Source organism: Chrysemys picta, chromosome 1, assembly GCF_011386835.1.
Source record: "Chrysemys picta bellii isolate R12L10 chromosome 1, ASM1138683v2, whole genome shotgun sequence".
Lineage (NCBI taxonomy): Eukaryota > Metazoa > Chordata > Testudines > Emydidae > Chrysemys > Chrysemys picta.
In genome coordinates this window covers 55,721,982-55,732,437 of record NC_088791.1, presented here as the reverse complement: position 1 = coordinate 55,732,437, position 10,456 = coordinate 55,721,982, and the positions used below count along the sequence as shown (strand labels likewise).

At 44.1% G+C, this 10,456-nt stretch overlaps 1 long non-coding RNA gene across 2 annotated transcripts; it reads right to left on the bottom strand.

Annotated features, from left to right (window-relative positions):
* Positions 1-2,198: 2,198 nt before the first annotated feature.
* LOC135983782 (uncharacterized) lies at positions 2,199-8,789 on the bottom strand. 2 transcript variants are annotated; one of them, XR_010601583.1, is made up of 4 exons: positions 8,691-8,789; positions 5,474-5,599; positions 3,354-3,461; positions 2,199-2,810 (listed from the first exon to the last, which is right to left on the bottom strand). It is a non-coding gene; the product is annotated as an uncharacterized LOC135983782 (long non-coding RNA). The 2 variants fall into 2 exon arrangements; XR_010601585.1 differs by having other exon boundaries at positions 5,474-5,596; positions 8,691-8,725.
* Positions 8,790-10,456: the final 1,667 nt, after the last annotated feature.

Genomic DNA, 10,456 nt, shown 5'->3' with positions numbered 1-10,456 from the left:
AAATAAGAAAATGGTTCACATCACGTGAGACACTTTATTTAAATACCCACCAATCAGCCAAGGTCGGAAGTTCCTCTCCCCAAGAACAGAACCTATAGAAACTAAAATGGCTAAATTGTTAATCACCTAGGCAAGAAACTCTCATAATCTGTATATGTATAAAACCTCTTTCTCCATCCTAATCTAGTTGAAAAGAACTGCAAGTCACTAACCAAGGGTCACACCCTTCTTTCCTATCAGTGTTTTCACCCCAAAGTATAAACTATACATTGTGTGCCTTATAAATCAAATATACCATGAATAATCTCTTTCACCCCAAATCGGAATCTGCACATTTGTTTGCCTTGTGGGTCAGATCTACATCCTTCTATATGTGAAAATGTCATTTGATCTGTTTTAAGTCCAAAATAAAGTGAACTGCTTATGCACAATTAAAAAGGTATGGAGTATGTCATCCAAATGTAGATGATTATGTGGATTTTGTTGGTTTTCATTTTAAATAAAAGTTGTTGCATTCTAGAAGTAATAGGAATTCATAGAATCATAGAAGATTAGGGTTGGAAGAGACCTCAGGAGGTCATCTAGTCCAACCCCCTGCTCAAAGCAGGACTAACACCAACCAAATCATCCCAGCCAGGGCTTTGTCAAACCAGGCCTTAAAAACCTCTAAGGATGGAGATTCCACCACCTCCTTAGGTAACCCATTCCAGTGCTTCACCACCCTCCTAGTGAAATAGTGTTTCCTAATATCCAACCTAAACCTCCCCCACTGCAACTTGAGACCATTGCTTGTCTTGTACAAGGAAGAAGAAAAGTTAGAAGATATAAACCAATGTGTAACTTTGGATATTAAGAGTTAATCAAGTGAGTTAACTGTGATTAATCAATAGCCCTACTTTTGATATTCTAAACTGTTCTCTTTTGCACCAATCAGGTCAAAAAGGAATACCACATTCTTAAAAGATGCCTTCAAGATGAGTGCATCCTTGGAAATGTGTTAGGAATTGAGAATTTATGATCATAAGTAAATGTAATAAGAAATCTTGGTAATTTGCATTATTCCTAAATACAACTGCTGAGCCTCAGCTCTAGTCTATGATAATTTCTTGCAAGACCGTATTGTGTTGTAGTACACACAATTGGCTGTGTCTACATTTGAGTCGTGAACTGTTGATTGTATACTAATGTGGTTCTGGGTGAATTAATAAATTGTTTGTTGGTTAAGAATAAGCAGGAGTTCTGATTTGAAAAATACTATTCAAGTTAAAAGTTGACCTGAAAAGAAACCAGAGTTAAAACTAGTAAGCTAACACCTCTTGGGCTCAATAAAATGGGGTTATCCTACTGGATTCTATTATATATTTGCAAACCTAAGTTGTCAGATTTCAGCACCCTGGAAAATTCATAAATTGACCCCCTTCCACACTTATATCCCCCTCCCCCACTGCATTAGAGCATTCTTATGGTAGTTCTAACTTACACCAACCTGTAGTGTTTGCAAAAGGTTAAAATTCTAATTCAAGATTGATGTTGTGTAGGTATATCTTCATCACTCCTCCTTTTGAGTAACCACATCCCCTTTTCCTGCTCACCAGCAACAAGGAAGCTATGTTACATAAGAGCCCCTGTCAGCTGTATGCCATTGCAGGGTTAAATTTGCATCCTCCAAGAGCCATTTGAACAGGTTTTGCAGCCAAACAACACCAGCAAGATAGTGCAAAGCCGCTGCATCCCACTGAAGGAGCCAGCCCGCAGTGTTCAACTTAAGAGTTCCAAGAGTGAAAATCAGTAGAGGTCAGTATTATTATAATTTACTAGTTTCTGGACACTTCTTGCAACATGAAAATGGCCTTAAAAATTCAATTCTAATGGGTCATCTAGACTTTATTAACTGCTTCTCTTTGAACAATCATCTAACAGAGTGAATCAAGCCTGATCTAATATGACTTACAGGTCCCCTTGAGAGGTTTCTCCTCACAACTCCAGACCACCTGTCATTGCCATGGTCTCACTGTATACAGTGTACTGTACCTAAGGGCAGAGCCTGAGGGTGCACTCCACATTAATTAAAAATCCTCCTTGCTCTTTCTTTCATTTATTTTGAAAAAGAACCATAATAAACAGGTTCTATAAAATAGTAAATTGAAATATTACACTTACCAACAATAAAAGTAAAACCAATGGGAAAGGATGTAAGGAAGAAAAAAAGGTGAGTTTATTATCAGATTATAGAACAAACAATAGTAGTGGTGGGGCATCCAGTAAGAATCATCCTCTCATTTATTAAAGAGCTTCTAATTGTCTATCCTGACCATCATCATAGACTTCTCCATTGTGTGTGTTATTTATTGGCTGTATTAGTGTGTGGCTGTGTTTGCTTGATATTATATTTTATTTTGATTTAATTAAAGAAAAGGGAAAGCATAACAATATCCACTGGAATCAGTGATTATTGACACCTGCTATGTGGGGGGATGGGGAAAACTTTCAAAGTCCCGACTCAGATCAGGTGACTGGGACCAAGAAATAAAGAGTGATCTATTAACATCACTCCTGGGTGCCTCACCTGAATTAAACCTGTTTCCTTCTCCCCCCTCCGGGATGATATGGGGACAGGAGCTCTGTAAAGAGATTCTCATGAAGACTTCCTCCTCCAGAGCTCCCTCCCATGGGTTTTGTTCTGGGAGGGGAAGATCTGATACAATAAATAATTGGCATGAGATCTTGTGGTACTATACACATAGGTGCTTGTTTCTTGTAGTCCTCAGAGTGCATTCTTCTAAAGAAGTTATCACTTCCATAAGTTTTTCCTGTAAAAAGGTTGCTTAATTAGTTAATTACTTAACTATTACATTAATTAAAAAGAGTGCAGTTCAAAGATCTTTCTCCCCTCCTGATACATAAGTCCTCCATACTCCCCTGTTATCTTGACATTTCCAAGATAATGCACACAGGTCAAATTTGTGTCCATTTCAGCTAAACATGCACCAACTGTGGCTCTCCACAGGTCAGTGTGTTTAAAGCTGTGGTTTTCCTTACTGTCCCCTGGTATGGAGTGGTAGGGGTAGGTAGGGATACAGCCCATGATGCCACATGGAATGTTGGGAAGTGTAGGGAGTTGCTGAAATGGCTTTCTCCATTGACTGCCAACAGAGGCGAGCACATGACTGTTGGACCTGTATGTCAAAAAGACTCTACAGTATTTGTGTTTGCTGCCTGAGAAACCCCATTATGTCCTGGTGCATCTTCCTCACTGACTCCTGGGTCTTTCTCTTGTCTGCTCTTTTCTTCTCCAGGCTGTGTGCTCTATTCACCCTCCGGGCACTCTGTTCTAGGTCCAGGGCAGCACTCACTTGCAGGATCTCATTGAACATGTTCTCCCTAATCTGCTTCTTTCTCCTTCTCATCAGGGTCAGACATTCCACAGGTGTGGGGACCCCTCAAGACTGCCATGGCAGCAGCTACAGATAAAACAGACAAATATCATTGAGTTTACAGGCACAATGCAAAGTGAAAGATGAGTTTCAGAACTCCTCTCATTCCCTTAAAAGTTTTAAATCCGACATGGTTATGACATGCAAGGTTGGAGCACAAATGCACAACACCACTGACCACCCTTGGGAGTGCGCTTCTGTGGAGAGATGGGACAAGAGGGAGGTTCCAGCCCAGTGAGAAGCTTCTCCATGGGAATATCATTGAATGAGAGGGCACAAACAGCTGAGGCAGGGAACTGTTTGTGTGCCGACAACCGGGCCACTTCTGATGGGACTGTCCATACATGGAATACAATTACAGGTGTGTCTAGATAACAGTACAGGTTAATGGAATCAGAGTTCAAAGCTTAATAGATTCAGTATATAGTCATGATGGTCAGAGAATACCTGGCAAGGGCAAAGGGAGAGCCTTTGGGTATCATATTTTTACAATGCATCCACAGGGATATGCACCCCTACTCCATGAGATGGGTGCAGTTAACAATACAGAACCACACTGACATGGCTTGCATATAGGTGGCCAGGAACCTAGCCTGCCCCGTGATAATTGGGTGGGCGTGGAAGTTCTTTCAGGAATTGATAGAGGCATGATGAGGGGGGTCCCCACAGGAAAAAAGGGAGGAGTAAGTGGACACAATGACAGTAGACCCCCAGGGAACGGTCAGGCTGAGGGCAGGAATGATGATCTGGGGGAAGGAACGTCTGTCTACAGTTAATAGTCCCATCCCCCATGGATGACACCCTAGGCCAAAAACCTTATGCATCCCTGGTTAATAATCCCACTCCTGCTGATGACCCAGGCCCCACAGAGACTTGAGCCAAGGACCCACAAACCACACCTCCTGACATAGACCTGCTCTTGAGCCAATTTGACTTCATTGAGCAACAATGAAATGATTTGATGCTGAGCAGATCCTACAAGCAGTGCACTGGGTCAACAATGAGGCAAAGAAACCTCAGCTACTAAAACAATGGCCACACTTTGAATTGCAAGGGGAAAAGATATACTGAGTGGTGAAGGACACTCAGACTGGGGAGGTCAGGATGCAACTCCTCGTCCCCAAGTTCTGAAGGGAGGTATTGAAGCTGGCCCATGCAATACCTTGAGTGGAAAAAATGCTTGAAAGGGTGACTGAGGTTTTATTGGCCTAGTGTCCACAAGAAAGTATAGAACTATTGTGCTTCATGCCCCAAATGCCAGTGGATGAGCCCCAAGAAGGTCCCCAAGATCCCTCTAGGGCCCCTTCCTTTGGTAGGCCGCATCCGAAAGGGTAGGAATGGATTTAATAGGCCCGCTGGAAAAGAGTGTGGCAGGACACCAATATATCTTAGTGATCATGGAATATGCCATGTGTTAGCCCGAGGCAATTAACCTCTGATCCAGTTGCAGTCATTGCTGCTAGAGCTTACAAAGGGGATCCCTAAAGAAATAATCACCAACCAAGGGACCAATTTTATTTCACAGTTAATGAGGGGGATGTGCAGCTGACTAAAAGTGAAAGCCTTAAGAACATTTGTCTACCACCCACAGGCCACCAGGTTGGTGGAACATTTTAATAAAATGTTGAAAGAGATGTTTAAAAAGTTTGTGGCCACCTACTCTTGTTACTGGGACCAATTCCTGCCTTCCCTCATGTTTGCTGTCCAGGAAGTTCCCCAAACTTCTATGATTCAAATGGGTAAAACCCCACAGAACTGGAAGGGACCTCAAGAGATCATCTAGTCCAGTCCCCTGCACTCAAGGCAGGACTAAGTATTATTTGAGTTACTGTATGGGAGACAACGTGGGAGGGACAGGATGTAAGAACCATCAACCTGGTGCAATACATGCTACAACTAAGGGAAAAGCTAAAGACCCTGGGTGAATTTGCAAAGGAGGACATGTTGAAGGTGCAACATGACCAAGAGCGGACCTATAATAAAGACACCCATATCTGCGAATTCCAACTGAGGGCCCAAGTATTGCTTTTGTTACCTACCTTTGAATCCAAGTTGTTGGCCATTGGCAAGGTCCCTTTGAAGTAGTGAGTTGGGACAGAACCGTAGATTATGAAGTTCACCAACCGGGGAAGAGAAAGAGTACTCAGATATATCACACAAACCTGCTGAAAGCATAGAAAGAGCAGGAGAGAGTCCTCATCACTCTGTTCCCTCCTGACCCTGAGCTTGGCTCCTAGGCTATAACGGTTCCCCATCCAGAGACAGTGCCGATCGGAGAAGGGTTATGACTTAAATGGGAGCAGCAGATACACAAGCTTCCTTTCTGTGTTTTTGGCAAACCCAAATCAGACTCACTTGGTGTTGCACCATATAGAAACTGAACCCAAACAAAAAGCAGGGGAAACCGTGCAACCGTTACCCAGGAAAATGTGGGAGATGGTGCAGCAAGAACAGCAGAACAATGTTGATCCTAGCGGTTATCGAAGAGTCCCACAAGTGGCGAAGTCTGATCATACTTGTGCCCAAGCCAGATGGTTCAACACAATTCTGCACTGACTTTCAAAAAGTGAATGCAGTATCCAAGTTGGTGCCTATCCCATGCCTCAGATCTGGAGAAGTTGGGGATACTGGTTATATATTCACCCTTGGTTTGACCAAGAGATACTGGCAGATCCCCTGACCCCTGAATCCCAGGAGAAGACTGCCTTCTATATACCCCTGGACTTATTCCAGTTTAAAACCATACCCTTTGGTCTGCATGGGGCTGCTGCTACATTCCAGAGGTTATTTGAAAAAGTGTTACGACTACACAGATAGTATGCAGTCACTTATATCGATGATAGTGTCATTTGTAGTGAAACCTGGGACGACCACATGAAACATCTCACAGCAGTCCTACAGGCATTCCAGGAAGCTGGACTGAAAGCCAACCCCGCTAAATGTCGATTGACCAACAAGTGAACTACCTGAGATATACTGTGGGTGGGGAATAGTCATGCCTTTTGGTGGGAAAGATTAAGGCTTTGTCAGAATGCACTATCCCCTCTACAAAGAAACAGGTGTGCCGCTTTCTGGGGCTAGCACAATATTATAGTGGTTCATCCCCAACTTTGCCATGATCATCATCTCTTTAACATAACTGGTGAAAGATGCCTCACCAAGGAAACCCCACTGGACTGAAGCCCTTTGGCAAAACCTTCCAGCTATTAAAAGAATGACTGATTCAGGCAGGGCCGGCTCTACCATTTTTGCCGCCCCAAGCAAAACAAACAAACAAACAAAAAACCACGCTCGGACTGCCGCTGCCCGAACCGCTGAAGTGCAAAAAAAAGTCGCCTGGAATGTGCCGCCCCAAGAATGGACAGAATGCCGCCCCAGGCACGTGCTTGCTCCGCTGGTGTCTGGAGCCGGCCCTGGATCCAGGAACCCATTTTGTTTCACCCTGACCTCTTGAAGCCTTTTATTTTGTAAATGAACATAACAGCCATATTGGGTCAGACCAGTGGTCCATCTAGCCCAGTATCCTGTCTTCTGACAGTGGCCAATGCCAGATGCTTCTGAGAGAATGAACAGAACAGGCAGTCATCGAGTGATCAATCCCCTATCATCCACTCCCAGCTTCTGGCAAACAGATGCTAGGGACACTCAGCATGGGGTTGCATCCCTGACCATCTTGGCTAATAGGCATTGATGGACCTATCCTCCATGAACTTATCTAGTTCTTCTTTGAGCCCTGTTATAGTTTTAGTCTTCATAACATCCCCTGGCAACAAGTTCCACAGGTTTAGTGTGTGCTGTGTGAAGACTTTCTTTTGTTTGTTTTAAACCTGCTGCCTATTAATTTCATAGGATGACCCTTGGTTTTTGTGTTATGTGAAAGAGTAAATAACACTTCCTTATTCACTTTCTCCACAACAAAGTCATCTCTTTTCTGAGATGAAAAGTCCCAGTCTTTTTAATCTCTCCTCATATGGAAGCTGTCCCAAACCCTTTTGTTGCCCTTCTCTGTACCTTTTCAAAGTCTAATATATCTTTTCTGAGATTGGTGAACAGAATTGCACACAGTATTCCATGGATTTATATAGAGGCATTATGATATTTTCTGTCTTATTATCTATTCCTATCCTAATGGTTCCTAACATTCTTTGGGGTTTTTTTGGCTGCACTCTGAGCAGATGTTTTCAGAGAACTATCCACGATGATGCCAAGATCTCTTGCTTGAGTGGTAGCAGTTAATTTACACCCCATCATTTTGTAAGTATAGTTCGGATTATGTTTTCCAATGTGCATAACTTTGCATTTACCAACATTGAATTTCATCTGTCATTTTATGGCCCAGTCACCCAGTTTTGCGAGATCCCTTTGTAACTCTTTGCAGTCTGCTTTGTACTTAACTATCTCAAATAATTTTGTATCATCTGCAAATTTTGCTACCAGTTAATCCCTTTTTCCAGATAATTTATGAATATGTTGAACAGCACTGGTCCCAGTACAGAACTCTGGGGGACACCACTATTTACCTCTTTCCATTGCAAAAACTGACCCTTTATTCCTACCCATTGTTTTCGGTCTTTGATCCATGAGAGAACCTTCCCTCTTATCCCATGACTGCTTACTTGTCAAAGGCTTTCTGAAAGTCTAATTACACTATATCCTCTGGATTACTCTTGTCCACGTGTTTGTTGACCCCCACAAAGAATTCTAATAGATTGGTGAGGCAAGATTTCCCTTTACAAAAGCCATGCTGACTCTTCCCCCAACAAATTGTTTTAATCTATGGGTCTGTGTAGCAAAGTGAAGACTGACCAGCACGGCACCTCCTGCTGTTCATAAGGGAATTAGCTCTTTTCAGGTCCAGAGCACCCTCTGCTGGCCAGTGGCTCACCCACCTTAGGGCCCCAATATCCCTCCCAGACCCCAGTGCCCCTTTACCTTGGGGTTCTGCCCCCAGCAGTACCCCCTTACTTTGGGTTTCCCCTCCCAGGGGAACCCCCAAACCTCTAAACCCACCTTGCATCAGTGGCTACTGAGGGTCATCATCTAGCCCCCGCTCTCTGGGGCAAACTGCAGTCTGTAAAGGCCACTCATCATTGGCAAGGGGTTAGGACCAGCTACCTCTGCCTATTCCCAGGCTGTATCTCTACAGCCCCAGTACCTCTTCATAGGCCTTCATCAAGGTCTGCAGCCTGGGGGTTTACCAGGCTGGAGCTCCCCAGCTCCCTTTACCCTTTTCCACCACTGCCCCACCTCAGGTACCTTGCTCCTAGACAACTAGCCCTTCTCACTCCAGGGCTAGAGTTAGACTCCTCAGTGCCTGGCTCGCAGCCCCTTTATACGACCAGCTGTGGCCTGATTGGGCTGGCCACACCTGTGGTCAGTTACTCCCTCAGCTGCTTTCACTCTTTTCCCCAGCCACAGCTCTCTCTAGGGCTGCTTTCAACCCCCGTTCTGTGGGAATGGGGCAGCTGCCCCACTATAGTCTGATAATTCAGTTCTTTAGTATAGTTTCAACCAATTTGTCTGGTACTAAAGAAAGGTTTATTGGCCTGTACTTGCCAGGTTTGCCTCTGGAGCCTTTTGAAAAAAATGGTGTCACGTTAGCTATCCTCCAGTCATCTGGTACAGAAGCTGATTTAAACTATTATTACATACCACACTTAATGGATGCATCTGATGTCAGCCTTGGAGCTGTACTGTCACAAGAAGTGGTGGGAGGGGAACCTCTTGTCTTCAACATCAGCAGGAACTTGTTCCCCCAGGAAGTTGCCTCTTCAGAGATTGAGAAGGAGGCCCTAACAGTAAAATGGTCTGTAGATGCCCTATGCTATTACCTATGGGGCCACCCATTCCATCTGGTGACTGTCCCCTGTGATGGCTACAGTTCCTGAAGGACCATAACTCCAGAGTGATGTGGTGGTATTTGTCTCTGCAACCATACCAATTCACAGTGCTACATCAAGCTGGCATGGATTATAAAAATGCAGACTTCTTTTCACAAGACTGGTGGAGGCAGGAAGACTCAACACAAGTTCACCCAGTGACTCCAGAGCTGAGGAGGAGGGTGTGAGATGGGATTTACAGACTACACACTAAACCAGAGCAAGGCATAAGGCAATACTGGGTTAGGGAGACCCCCACCCCATAGCAGCTGCAGGGCATGCTCCAGGTTGAGGGACAGTTTAAAAGGGCATTGTAGTCCAGAGGAAAAGGGGAAAGAGTTATAGGCTGCACTGGGAAGTGAGATTTAAAGCCTGGAGCTGTGGAATAGTGACTACAGCCTTGATAAAGTTAATCTGCAAGAAGTGATTCATATTCCTCCTCTTGTTCGAGTTGGAAACCCATAAGAGGCCCCAAAGAATGGGTTATTGTGTTCCTGGCAGATTAAGCTGATACTACTATGACTGTTACCGTGCCCCAAATGGAAGAGCCACAGTCCAGTCACAAGTGACCCAGGGAAAAGTATAACTTGGGGTGAACCGAGTGGTCTGGACCCTGCAATACTCCTTTACAGCCCTTGATTTGGACCCGATGAAGTGGGGGGCCTGGGTCCCTCTGTACTGCTCCTACTCCCCTCTGCTACGACAGAACCCCAAGGGGAGTAGAAAGGACAGGAGGGTCTGAGGCCCATTGTATATGATTTGGCAGTGCCTCCTCCAGAATGAACAAGACCGATGAGAACTGTGCAGCTGCTGAGTGGACAAAGTGCCCCTAGGTGCTGCATTTTGCAGGGAAGAGGGGAATAAAGTTCACCTAGGAATCTAGAGATATTCCTTCGCAGTACATTTCTGTAATGTCCTATTGTGACGTTGCACCCGATAAGGCTCTATGGAAATATGCTTATGAATGTATATATGACAGAACTGGAATTTTATGCTACATATCTCTGTAAAGGTTATGGTCTGCTGAATCTATTAATTCTATTTGTATGCATGTATCATTTTTGTATTCGAAGTTATGAATATTGGCTGTGTTCTGGTTTGATTTTCAGTAGCCTAAGGCCGTGGTTACACTCGAAACTTCAA